The 13,917-nt window shown below is 48.8% G+C and overlaps 1 pseudogene; it reads left to right on the top strand.

The window, feature by feature from the left end:
• The first annotated feature begins 7,236 nt into the window (after nucleotides 1-7,236).
• Nucleotides 7,237-7,922, top strand: LOC120640117 (annotated as a pseudogene).
• Nucleotides 7,923-13,917: the final 5,995 nt, after the last annotated feature.

The following is a 13,917-nucleotide window of genomic DNA, read 5'->3' on the forward strand; positions in this document are numbered from 1 at the left end:
ACATGTTTTGTGGGCTGGCTTTCTGAGCGTTAGTGGTGATGGATCAGTCCTTTCTTCCTTTTCTTTTCTTCAAAATTTTTTTTATTTACCTTCCTAAACTATGAGCTGAGTCTATGCCTCCACTCTGGACTTGAAAATCAAGTATTTTGGCTCCTCGGACCCGCGATACCCGATATAAGACCTCCTCGGCTGGTTTCTCTTAATGTTTTTTTCTCCCTCTTTTGTTTTATGTTTATTCTAAATAAATATTTTTTTTAAAAAAAAATTTATTTTTGGCCATCCAACTCTTGACTCGGTTTGGTTTTGGCCATTGAACTTCAAAACCAGGTATCTTTGACCACTCAACTATGAAAACCGTTCATTTTTTACTATTAGACTGTTTTGGTGGCCGGTTTCGTTCACGTGGACGCCACGTGGCACTGGGCCCACTTGTCAGCACCATCTCCCTCTCCTCTCTCTTTCTTCTCCCCTACGCGGCTGTGCCTGCGTCTGCTCCGCGTGCCGCTGCCTCCCGCGGCCCCGTGCGCCACCTTCCGCGGACAGCTGGCCTCGAGGTCCGCGCCGCCCCACCTCCCGCGGCCCTGTGTAGCCAGCCGCCTTGTCCTCACGCGGCTCCGCGCCGCTGGCTCGTCTTCTTGCGGTGCCCCGCCGCCGAGGACCCGTGCAGGCCTCGGCTGCAGGCCCACGCCGTGTAATAGCTCGAAAATTCACATTAGAAAAATCACTCGAGTTCAAAAACTATTTTCAAAACTTATTGCAAAATTGATCTCTTGAGCTCAAACTCCCGTGTCATCTAATCTCTCCTTGGCCTAAGCATCACCTAATTATTTTCTTCCTCTAATCCATGATCACGCCAGCTAGCTTCCTTCTTGCTAATCCTTCTTCTTCCTGTTGAGTCCAACCGTGCAGCACCTGCATGCTTGCACACACACACACCCAGCACCCAAGCAAGCAAACAAATAGCATCAGCAGTTCAGCACGCCAGGCAACACACCCATGCATACACGCGAACAAGCTCATCAGCTAGGAAGTTACACACGGACTAGCAAGCCTGGCAGCAGTCACCATGCTCGAGCAGCTCACTGGCGCGTCCACGCCCCTACAGCTCGCCAGGCCCCCCTCCTGCCGTCCTTGCTCGCGCTCGCAGCACGCCGCACGCGCGACACGCCGGCCCCGCGACAGGACAGCACACTGCCGCTGGCACCACGCCGTGCCGCCCACCGCCAAGCCCCCACCTCGCTGCAGTCTTCTCGCCGGCCAAGCCCGCCTCGTCGCACGCGCTTTAACGCCGCCGTCGCCTCAACTACAAGCTCGCCGCTGTACACGTTGACGCCGAGCTGCGGCAACCCACGCCCGTCGTCCTTGCCGCCCGTCCTTGCGCAACGCCACCGCTGTCCGCCGCGCCTATAAAAGGGTGAGGCCGCGCAGAGCTCCGCCACCAGCCCAAGCTCGCCCAGCCGCCCTGCTCCGCCTCTCCTCCCTCGCTCAGTTCGCCCTCCTCTGTTTTTTCCCAAGAATAGACCACCCATAGATCTCCCCCATCCAGCCATCTTGGTCCAATTCCTTTCGAGGTGAGCATCCTCATACCCTCCTCTACCTTCCCGAACTAGTGCCATCCACCCTCCCTACCTAGGCCGAGCTCCCCACGAGCTGCCATGGCCGCCATCATGGCCGCCCGTGGCCAACCACCTTCCACCCCCTCACCCATGACCGGAGTGCCCAAAGTGGAACCCCTCACCTTCCTCTCTCTCCCTGTGCCCTCGCCTTCGAGAACAGATGCCGGGAGCGCCATCCCGGCGAAGCTCCGGCGAGCAGCAACCGTGGGTGCTGCACCGCTGCCACCAGGGACCTCGTCGCACTCTCTGTTCCCGTTCCGTGACCCTCTCCCACCTCTATTTTGTTTAGCCCAGCAAGCCCACTTAAATGAGCTAAACACCAGCCCAAGTACTAGCCGCAAAGCCCAAACCAACAACCCAAGCACCACCCACGCGCAGCTCCTCCCATTCCCATTCATGTTAATCCATTTTCGGAGTTAGTTTGGCACCTTACAACTACAATATCTCAGTCATCCAAGCTCCGGTTCAATCAATTCTTTTTTCTAAGTTCTTCTAAAATCACACACTATGTATTCCTTCTATTTTCATCTTCTTCCGAGCTCATTTTATTTTATGTTTGTGCTTGCTTGTGTTTGTTTGTCGGTTGTGCCGTTTCCGCCCGTAGAAGACGGAGTGATTGAGGAGGAACGCGCCGAGGAGTACGAAGGCCAGTACCGCGAGCCGGAGCCAGAAGACCTGTACCGCGAGCAAGAGCTTCTTGAAGGCTTTGAAGACGGCAAGTCCAACCTATTCCCTTTTGATCATATTTATCCCAGTTTTCAAACACAACCCGTAGAAGCCTAATATGATTTGCATCCAGTTATAAATATACATATATGCCTGAATTATTTTACTACTTGATCTAGTTTAAACCCGGTTGGATAGCCACTCCTTGTTTGCCATTACCTCGCTGATGATATACAAAACCTAGGATTTATCACAAGACATGATACGCTATGTTTATGTGAACTCCTTGATATTAGCTAGATGCTTAGGATCTGTTATTCAACAACTTTACTACTCACTTTATAATACAATTGTTTTCAAACAAGAAAATGTGTGAGTGTGTTGTTGGTGTAAAAATGGGTTGGAACTTTGAGAAAGTGTTAATGAACAGCTATGTGTTGGTGATTACCCAGAGATGGGGCGGATCAGGGTTCCTTGTGTGGGACGCCTGGGAGTTTTGGCTCGTGCCTTTGTGGTTGAGCATGGAAGATGTCCGCCTTGTCTCGTTTAAGGACTGAGTCGATGTGTCATCTTGCCTAACCCAATTTATCGTGCAACCACTCAACCCTTGTGTGTGGCAAGGGCTTAGTCTAAACCCCACTAGTTAGTCTGTTAGCCGTCTGGAGGCAGGTGTGCAGCGAGAAGCTAAGGAGAAGACATAAGCAAGTGCAGGCTTATTCATGGTCCGGTTGGAGATCTCGTTAGAAGGTCATGAACCCCTTAGCTCTCGTAGATGACTAGCATGATGAAGCTATGGTGGGTAATGGCTTTGATGGATCCGCGCTGGCACTAAGGTGATCATGTTGCGGTACCCTACTTGTGGGTAAAGTTGTACACCTCTGCAGAGTTTAAAATCTATTGGAATAGCCGTGTCCACGGTCTTGGACGAGTTATGACTTGGTCACTTTGACTAGTTGTGGGAATTGGGAATTTGTGTGAGTAAAGCGTGAGTTGGATTTTGGAAATGCCGGCAAGTGTGCCGTTTGCTGCTGTGGACGGGGTGTCCTGTAGCAATTAAAATTTGGATCCTTTGTGTAGGATCAAAACCCCCACTCTTTCATGACTATTACCTTTATGGTAACAAAATGTTTTGCAAAAATAAAAGAATTACCAATCAAACCCTGCATGTGTATAAAAATTGGCTTTACGCAAAATAAAACCTCAGCCTATTCCTTGATTTACCCTTATGCATGTATAAGTACCCCCTCCGTAGGGCGGGGTTGGACTTGTTAAGTACTTTTGTACTCACCCGATATATATTTGTGGTTTTGCTTCCGAGGAAGATCCGAACTTCGTTGTTGAAGACGTCGAGTAGAGGTTGCATCCGCACCCAACTTTGCCTGTGGTGTTGGCCCTTTGCAGGATGCTTTCGTTGGCGCGATACTCTGAGTCCGAGCTGGATCCCATCTGGGTTGTGCTTTGGTGTATCACCATAGCCTTTTTACTGCTTATTATCGTTTGTATCGAGTGCCCGCCTCCGCGGAGGTTGTACGGTAACTGAACTATCTGTTGAATAAATGTGTATCAGCCTCCTGGGACTGATATTTGTATCACATTTAGTCTCTACTTAAGTGGGGATGCTTCACGCCGACGTCCGCACCACCCCGCTGCGGCTGGCCTCCCGATGCTGCCCCCCCGAGTCGTCTCCGAGTGGCGCAGCTGCTCCCCTTCGGCTGCCCCGCGGGCTGCATCTGTGCGCGCTCGCGCTGCGCTGTCTCCCCACGCACGAGGCCTCTGCTGCGGGCCCTCTGTGCCACCTCCCGTGGCGACGTCCGCGCCTTCTGTGGCCCTACGCCCTGCCGCCCGCTCCGGCCCTAAGCGGCTGTGCTGTCAGCTCTGCTCTGTTCTCTGCCTTGCTCTGCTATGCTCTCTCCCTCCCTCCAAGCAACTCCGGGCGACAGCGGGTTCGTGAATGAGCGGCGGTGCCCCTGAGCTGGCAGCACCTGTGCCGGCCTCTACCACACCCCCGTGCCTCGCCTGTGCCGGCGGCCGTGCCTCGTGCCGCACCCTCTCTAGCCCAGGCGAGCTCGAGCTCCGTTGCGGGTGAGGCTGACGAAGGGGCCGGCATGCGGATCTGTGAGCGCCTAGTGCCGGGGGCCCAAGACGGTGGCGGCGCCTGTGCTTGTGCTGCAATGGCCGGTGTAGGGGAGACGCGGGGGAGGGCAGCGGCCGGCGCAGGGAGGACGGCAGCGGCCGGCGTAGGGGAGGCGCGAGGGTGATCGGCGTCGGGGAGGCCTACGTGGTGGAGGCATGTGCACCTTCTGGCAGCTACCGGCGGTGGGGAGAGGAGAGAAGAAAGAGGGAGGAGAAAAGAAAGAGAAAGAGGAGAGTGGATGGCTGATAAGTGGGCCCCACTGCCCATGGCGTCCACGTCATCGAAACCGGCCACCAAAATAGTTTGATGGTCAAAAGTGAACGGTTTTCATAGTTGAGTGGTCAAAGATACCCGATTTTGAAGTTCAATGGCAAAAACCAAACCGAGGCAAGAGTTAGATGACCAAAAATAGACTTTTTCCTTTTAAAAATTATAGTAATTAACTAAAAAAACAAAAAACTAGAAATTTCTATTTTGCTAGACTCCACGTGAGTAGATCTATGCAGTGAACATAATTTAGTAAAATGTTTTTTTATTTTTAGATATATACTTTTATATAATTAATTCATATCCACATTTTTGTGCTCAAAATTATGATGAAATTTTTATGATAGGCTAATCATTATATGCTTGAGCTGTAGAAAAAATTCATGTTCATTGATCATGTATGCTTGAGCAGTGGCGAAGCCAAGATGATTTTGACCCTGGTGCACCCTCCATTACAATCACGAAACCTAATATAATTTATATGGTAAAATTCAATTAGCTACCAGGAAAAATATTTTTCACCATGGTGCATGTGCACCAGGGAAAGCTCATGAAGCTTCGCCCCTGTGCTTGAGCAACTAAAGAGTCTGATATAGCTTGAAATTAAACTCCTAAATCTATAACTCATGCATACATGATCCAGTGAGCATGAAATTTTTATTATAGCTCAATCATATAATGATAGAGCACCATAAAAATTTCATCATAATTGAACCATGGAAAGTCATATCTATCTTCGTTTTCGCTAGGCCGAGATAGTCCGAGCTCTCTGAACTAATTGAGCTTAGCTCAATTTAAGGCCGCAAATGCAATCTGGCAACCTAGTTGTCCACCCTTTTGCTGCAAGTTAATATCAGGGGCTATTAGCTTAGCAGGCATCCTAAAAAAAAGGTTCAGCACCATCTTTACTAGCTTCATCAAAGTAGTGTACTGAAGCTAGTGAAGATGGTGCTGAACTTTTTTTTAAACTCTACAAGGATGAACTGAGCAGCACCTGTGGGGCCGAGCTCCAGCTCCAACGAGTACGATCTAGGAACCTGGTCTACTGGTTCTTCCTTGAAACAAGACGGCGGTTCAAACCGGTGACCTTGTTCCAACCGAGCTTTGGGCCAGGGAGAAGCTAGACTACTTGTTGGGTGGCCGAACTTTGCCAAAATAGAAGTATTTTCATCATGAATCTATTGAAGTTGTGATGTATGTCATATTGACCTTTTATGTTTTTTTATTGACATATTCTTAAAACAAATGTATAAATAGACTTAAATTTATATGTAGTGGTGTGGTAACGGGCAACAACAATGGTTCTGATGTATTGTGACATTAGGAGTGGGATCCATGAATAGTTGGCTATAGTTAACGCAATGCACACAATAGTATGACCAGGATTCAAGTGCAAGAGGACGAGCTCATCAGAGGGAGGAGAGAGAGAGAGAGAGAAATGCTTTATTTGTTGCTTGTGGTTGATCTTAGGCTTGAGGTGCACCACAAACTAGAGCTAATTTTCACAATGCTTATAGCTAACTTTACATATACAATTATTACCTTAAGGTTACATTTTCATACATTGTGGCTGCCCATGGTGTACACCAAAGTCCTATCACCGGTACACCATGATGGGGACGTTAAAGTAGGAGACAAGCGGCTCCGTGTCAAGTGGTCTGGTAGTTATTATCATTGCTAGAAAATCTAGCATTAGTACCGGTCAGCAACTCTATTTTAGTACCGGGTGGTTAACCGATACTACCGCTTGATCGGTGCCATTTAGTACCGGCAAAAATGCTCGGTATTAAAGGAACCATTTAGTACCAGTCAGTAACACCGATCAGTACTAAACGGTTTTGTGAAAGAAAAAAATTGATGAGCAGCTAAGTACTAAACAGTTTTATGCCCAAAAACAAGTCACACGAATTTCGCGCGTGCGCGGTCTGTGGGAATCGAACTCACGGACCTCCGTCCTCCCGCGAGCTAGCCTTTCTTACCATCCCACCTATGCATCACTTGTGACTAGATGAGAAATGCATTCCTTTTGAAATAACCTCTAGAGGACCATTTAGTACCGGTACTAAAACGCGACACTTAGTACCGGCTAGTGGCTTGACCCGATACTAAAATGGTTTTAGGGGCTTTCAAATTTGGACCCGGTGCTAAAATGGCGTTGATACAACTTTTGTACCGGACTAAAGCATGACCGGTACTAACGACCGGGACGAATGAACCATTTTCTGGTAGTGTATGGCAAGGCCAATGGTTATATTCAACACGACCTTAAAAGTGGGCCATAGACATATGATCATTAGTTGTTTTCACCGTCACAATGTTTATGGTCAAAATAAGTCTGCAGTAGGTCCCACAATAGATTCTGCAGCTAGCATGGAGAGAGAGATAGATTATTTTTTATCTCCTTATGGTGCACCGGCCGCAAGCTTAAGGTGTTTGATGACCATGCTGTCTTCGATGCCAAATTTTAAATCTAAAAGGTGGGTTCAATAGGCATCATCCAGCATGTCAATTTGGTTAAACTTATTGGGTTTTGTAGTGAAGGTGATAGGAGGCCACTTGTGTATGAATACATGCCAAACCGTTCCCTTGATGCCCACTTATTCCAGAGCCATGGTGTCGTTTTGGATTGGAACATCAGATATCAGATAGCTCTTGGTGTTGCCAGAGGTCTAGCGTACTTGCATCATAGCTGTCGAGACTGCATAATACACTGTGATATCAAACCACAAAACATACTTCTTGATGCATCTTTCACTCCAAAAATAGCCGATTTTGGGATGGCAAAGTTTCTAGGGAGGGATTTTAGCCGTGTTGTGACTACTATGTGAGGAACTATTGGATATCTTGCTCCTGAATGGATTAGTGGAACAGCTATTACATCGAAAGTTGATGTTTACAGCTATGGGATGGTTTTGCTGGAGATCATATCAGGAAGGAGGAACTCGAGTAAAGAATCTTTTACTGATGATGAACATGCTAGCTATTTTCCTGTGCAAGTCATGGACAAGCTTATCAACGGGGGCATTGGAAGCCTTGTAGATGCAAACGTGCTTGGTGATGTCAACCTAGATCATGTTGAAAGGGTCTGCAAAGTTGCATGTTGGTGCATTCAGGACAATGAATTTGATCGCCCTACAATGGTTGAGGTAGTAAAGTTTCTCGAGGGTTTGTCTGAGCCTGCTATGCCTCCGGTGCCAAGGTTACTCCATGCTATCACTGGTGGCTCACCTTCAATGTGATTGTGTTGTTCAACTTTACAAGTTCGATATGTAAGAGCTCTTTGTATTGTACCCATGCTGTGGAGATCCTGTTGAAAGATAATTTAGCTGATTCTACCATGTAAGATCTCTATGTGTGTCCAGAGAATCGTACTAGCTAGGCATTAGCCAACTGGTGAAATTAGCATAACCTCTGCTATGTTCTCTACTCACAACAAGCTAAATTTGTCTCTAAAGATGGTTTACATTGAACCCATTCTAATTTATGAACCTTAAGGAGGTGATACAACTTTACAGGGATGCTGATACACTGGAACAATAATGTTCAGTGACAACCCATAATAAGCAGCCTACATGTGAAAGTATCTAAAGGCCAAGGCTAAATAGTCGATGCATTCTAACTGCTGCTGACAATAATGTGGCATGGTGAATACTGAATACTGATGATGGGAGAGCTCGTTTCAGAAATCAGCCGGAGACATCTCAAACTAGTTTTTGGTTCCCAAGCGGGTGCGTGCTTGCAGACGATATTCAGAAGTCATCCCCCCGCTGCTGTCATCTATGAGAGCGCCATTTCTCATAGACATTTAGCAGACTAGATATAATATCCACAACACCACAAGCGTCGATAAATCACTCTCGTCTTCGGATTCTTTAAGCTGCCGTTGGGTGGTTGCATTGCCTTGCCGCTGCTACATGGTCAGTGTACTGATGTCGTCATTCAACTCGGCAATTTCCAGAAGTTGATACGTTGGTCAATAACTGAGTCCTTTGGGTTGCCAAAGAGTTAGAACAGAATGCGACCGTGGCTTGGATGTCATGCCAGTTGATCTCTAGAGATCTAATATCACCGTCAAGCTAGTCAGTACTAGCAGTCATATAATCATCATGCATTCAGACATGGGACTTGCCCACTTTCAGTATGTATCCGAGATGTATGATCACTAATTCACTATCAGGACGTACTGTCATCTGTCAGTAATAAAAATATCGGGTCATCTCCGTGCCGTGGCAGTCACACAATTGGACCATGAAGGATCCCTTGTTATCTTCTGGCAACTAATAATGGATTCCAACATAACTAAAGCGCTTGGCTCCTTCCACCACATTCTTTGCCACAAAATATAATCAAGCTTTAGTGTTGCTGGTCTCCGGGGTTGTGGGACTGGAAAAGGCGACCAGAGGGGGTGAATGAGAGAGCAACACAACGGAAAAGCTGACTCCACTGCCAAAAATCCTCTCTTCTAATCGCCAAGATGACACGCATCAACTGGTGACACACTCATCCTAGGAACGATTAGGAATCCTTGACACAAAGCGGAAGCCGAAGAAAATCCACTATCAAAAGGACTTCCAAACACAATAGAACAAACACAAACTAAACTCCTTTTTTCTTTTAATTAAGTATGCAAGTGTTAGCTAAGAAACCAAGAATAAAGGCTAACTAAAACTAGCTAAAACTAGCTAAGAAACCAAGAATAAAGTGCAAAGATTACCTAAAGCATGGACTTGACTAAGCATGTAGGTTAACAGGTACTAAAACTAATAGAAGCTAATCAATTAAGGACTCAAATTAAATGGATGAGAGAAACAGAAAAATCAAAGAAAAAGAAATCACCTTGGGCTGCAGAGAAAAGAATTAGGGTATGTTGGAGGATTTCTATGCGATTTTCGTTCCGCAAGTTTTACTCTGTTGTTTTGCGAAATTCTTCATGGATCTATAATTCCTTGTCGTTGTGATTCTATAGCTTGAATTTCATCTCGATTCATGACAATTTTAGTGAGTAATTTGAGTTTTAAAGTTTGAAACCCTTCTTCTGTTTTGGAGAGTTTCTTCCCGTGCTTGTGTTTGGGCTCGGCTTGAAGCTACGGGGGCAAGCTGCAATCCAGGGCGCCGCGGCCGAGAGCAGCTGGCGCAGCGGAAAGCGGTGGCGGCGTTGCTAGCCTAGCCAGGCGCCTTGCTCGCGCGCGCAAGGGAGCACAGCTGCAGGCAGGGGTTTTTATCTAACTTCTGGAAGATAGATAAGTCATTCATTTTTAAAATCTATTTTGGCCTAATTATTTGCTGCAAATGTGTTCAATATTTTGATAAAATTAACTCAATATTTTATTAAATATGTTCAATATTTGTCTTTCAAAATGTTGAAACTATAAAAATAAAATGTTGAAATTAAAACATAAAATTTTGAAAATACTAAATGAAAATGTTGAAGATTTCTTCCAGCGAGGCGTTTCTCCTGCAACGGCGGTGGCGCCGTGTCACGCGCCCGCAGTAGCACGCCGCAGCCCGCAGCAGCAGTTTGCAGCAGCCCCACGCGGCAGCAAGCAGCAGCACCCAGCAGCAGCCCGCAGCCGGGGCCACGCAGTAGCGCGCCGCAGCCAGCAGCCGCGGCCGCGCTGCAGCCAGCGGTGGCGAGCATAAGCAGAGCGCGGGGACAGCGAGCAGCAGCTCGCATCGCAGGCGGGCAGGCGGACGTGCGGCCTCGGCGGCGGCGACCGCGCGTGACGAGGAAGGGGGCACGGTTAGGGTTGAGAAGATCCAATGAATAAAATAGTTTGCACGAATCTCAAACACCGGAAGATGAGGAAGAAATTTTTTTTCGGAAGGTATATAGAACTCCTGGCAGCAAGCGGGGCAGGCGGCCCAGGGCCCAGGAGCCAGCGCTCCAGCCTCCAGCAGATCAGGCGCCAGCCCTAGCAGCCCACGTGGGCAGGGGGCAAGGGGCAGGCTTGCAGGCCGGTGCAAGGGGCAAGCGCCAGGCTTGCAGCCCAACCTGCTCCGACTAGCAAGCCAGGCCGGCAGGTGGCCAGAAGCTGGCCGACGGGCATCACGTGGTCAGCCCAGCACGTTTGGAAATAGAAGGCCCAGTTTGCTTGTTCACTTCTTCCTCACATTTTTTTTTTGAAACAAACCAAGTAGGAGAGCTGCCGATTATATTGAAAAGAAAGAAATAGCGTCTAGACTGAGCACCACAACAAACAACAACACCAGTCAACGCAACCACACAACTCTTGAACTCGACTCAAACAACCGGTTGGATTGGAATGTCAACATGGTTGTGCAATTCAAACAGGGAATAAATAAATGTGAGGATGCATTTCGCTACGTACTACCAGGAAACACGCCCGCGTCGCTCCTTCTCGGGGTGGCTCGGGCAGAGCCCCTACGCCCGACGGCGCCACCCTCCCAGCGCCGCTCCCCACCCCTCGCCGTCGCCGGAAGTCCGCGCGGCTGCAAGGAAGGTGGGGGCGAAGCCCCTCCCTCCTCCTCCTTCCTCCTGCTCGCACACTCCTAACTGGTGGTCTCGTCCATGGCGGCGGAGGCGCCTGCCGGTGGTCCGCGGCCGGATCCACACCATTTGTGCCCGGATCCGCCCTCACGGCCGCCTGATCTGCTCCCCTGGGGCCTCCGCATGACGAGGCTCTACGGCAGCAAAGGGGCTCGACGGCGGCTGGGGCTGCGCGCACCGGGGCATGGTCGCAGCCGGCTCGGCGAGGCTCGGGCCTTCGCTCGTCGGGGCACGGCGGCTGCGGCGGCTTCGTGGCTCCCGCGGCCAACTCGCGCGCGCGGCACGACAACGACACGACCGGGGCACGGCGGGGCACGGCTCGGTAGCGTCGCAGCCAGCATGCAGCGCTCGGCTCGACGGCGTCGCGGCCAGCATGCAGTGTGCGCCTCCTTGGGGATTGGCTTGGATGTTGGCGAAAGCTTGGATGGCGACGTCTGCGGACGCCGCTCCTTCCTTGGAGGCGTCCTTTTGCACCTCTCAGCCTCTCTATGCCGGATGTTGCGGGTGAAAACCTAAGCCATCTTGGGCTGGCGTTGGCGGCGTTTTCAGTGACGCAACCTTCTTGAAGGCGACGCTAGGCTAATCCGGATGGCGGCGATGACCATTGACAGGGTGTGCTACTTCTTCTCTTCCTCTTCCTTTTTTCCTTCTACAAATAATGTTGTTGCTTTCACCGATGCGGCTCGCGTCGAGGACCCAATCTGACCGGGCAGGGTGTGTAGAGGCTCTGGTTGACGGCCCAATCCGACCAGACATAGCGAGTTGAGGCTTGGGTTGATGTCCCAATCCAACCTGGGTAGCGGGGATAAGCCATGTCTTTGGAGGCTTTCTATCCGCGCAGGCGGTGCAACGGAGATTCCGGTAGCGGCACGATGAAGGTGAAGTTTTGGATTGGCTCAGTGGTACTATGTCACCCTCGACGACGAAGCAAACTCGGATCCTTGGAGAGTCCAACGGCGGTGGTGGCGAGACCCCGTGGGCTTTAAGGTGGTGTCCGAGGAGTGTTGTGCGGTGGTGGATGCGGCGAGGCCCCCACACGTTGAGTTGAGCCCTGGGTCAATGTCCCAATCCAACATAGGTGGGGAGTTGTCTCGGAGTTCCATGACCCGGCATATTTTTTCGGCGTTTGGGGTGCATGGTGCTGCAGCGGTACTTCGGCGAGGGGTCCTGCATGGCGGTGGCTCTTTCTGTGCGATGCGGTGGGCTCCTTTGCTGACTTTTGCTAACGTACGGCCGGAGTTGGGAGATCTGCGATCGTGTCTGCGTGATATGAAGACGACGACGGCATGGTGAAGGAGTCGTGGTGGCCACTTGGCTTGCAGCGGACTGCGGCGGCCAGCTCTGCATGGCTGCGGCTGGTCGGTGCAGGACATCGCCGGGGACGACGGCGCTCGTGAGGTGGACTGCATGTCGGCTTCTTCTTGGGTAGTGGTGGCGTGGCATGGTGATTTTATTCCCTGTTGTGATGTTGTAGCCGGTTCTTCCTAAATTAGTGATTAATCTTGCTAATAGCTTTTAAATCTTTGCATGCTTACTTAACTAGTTTTAATTAGTTTTTTCCCGCTAATTTGAGTTAACCTATGCATGCTAAGTTAGGGTGCTTCATTGTAGTCTTGTTTCTCCTTTAGTGCAAGCTTTTTTTACCGTGTTTTCCACACCGCTTCTGCTTTCCACTTTGACTCAAGGTTTCCTAATCAATTCTAGGATGAGCGTGTCACCAGTTGACTTGTATCATCTTGATGATTAGAAGAGAGAGCTTTTGAGAAGTGAATTGGAGTCAGCTTTTTGGAGAATTTTTGAAAGCCCCCATCCACCCCCCTCTGGTTGTCCGTTCAGGTCCCACAATAGTATATCCTAGGATATACTACTCCTAATGTCAAATTTGTAACAACACTGGTGAAATGAACAGAAGATCTGTAATGATATCTCTTATAAGATCTCTATAACCTTCACTCTGGTCTATGGTGAGGTGTGGTTCTTTGTAATTGGATCATTCTTTTTCTTTCTTAATATAAAGATAGGCAGCTCTCCTGTATATTTGAGGAAAAAAATGAACGGCAAATGATCTGACAAAACAATGGATGCCATGCGAGTTGATCTATTCATGCATATCACAACCTTGGGGATTTTTTCCAACAAAAAGATCTTCATTATACGAAGCTTCTAAAGACTGTGCTAATGGGTCCTAACAATAATTGTATTGATCAGACCATTTTGATCCACGCATAAAAATGGAGAGAGAAATAAAAAAAATCGCTTCCACGCAACTTCTCCATTTTCACCTTAAAAAGAGTCCTGTCATGCATCGGAACATGACTAGCAGCAGTTGTTGACAATCTGCGGACTGCGAGCCGCCCAGGCCCTGCCGTTCCAATCCCGTTGGTCAGTCTTCTTCCACTGCATCTTATCCGAACCGGAAGGCGGAAGGTCCCATGTGCTGACTCTGACCGTCTGACTACGCTGACGTGTGGACTTCAAGGGGAGCACGCCAACGTCTCGATCAATAGGAAGAAAAGGGAGTCTTTTTTTTCCTATTTCTATTTATTAGAAGGAAATCTATGATATAATAATATAGGGAGGGAGTCTTTTCTGTCTTGAGGGTTTTATTTGAAATCAAAATCGAAATGCCTCAACTTGATAAATTGACTTATTTCTCACAATTCTTCTGGTTATGCCTTCTCCTCTTTACCTTTTATATTCTTTTTATTAATGACTCTGACCGTTTG

Source organism: Panicum virgatum, chromosome 7K, assembly GCF_016808335.1.
Source record: "Panicum virgatum strain AP13 chromosome 7K, P.virgatum_v5, whole genome shotgun sequence".
NCBI lineage: Eukaryota > Viridiplantae > Streptophyta > Magnoliopsida > Poales > Poaceae > Panicum > Panicum virgatum.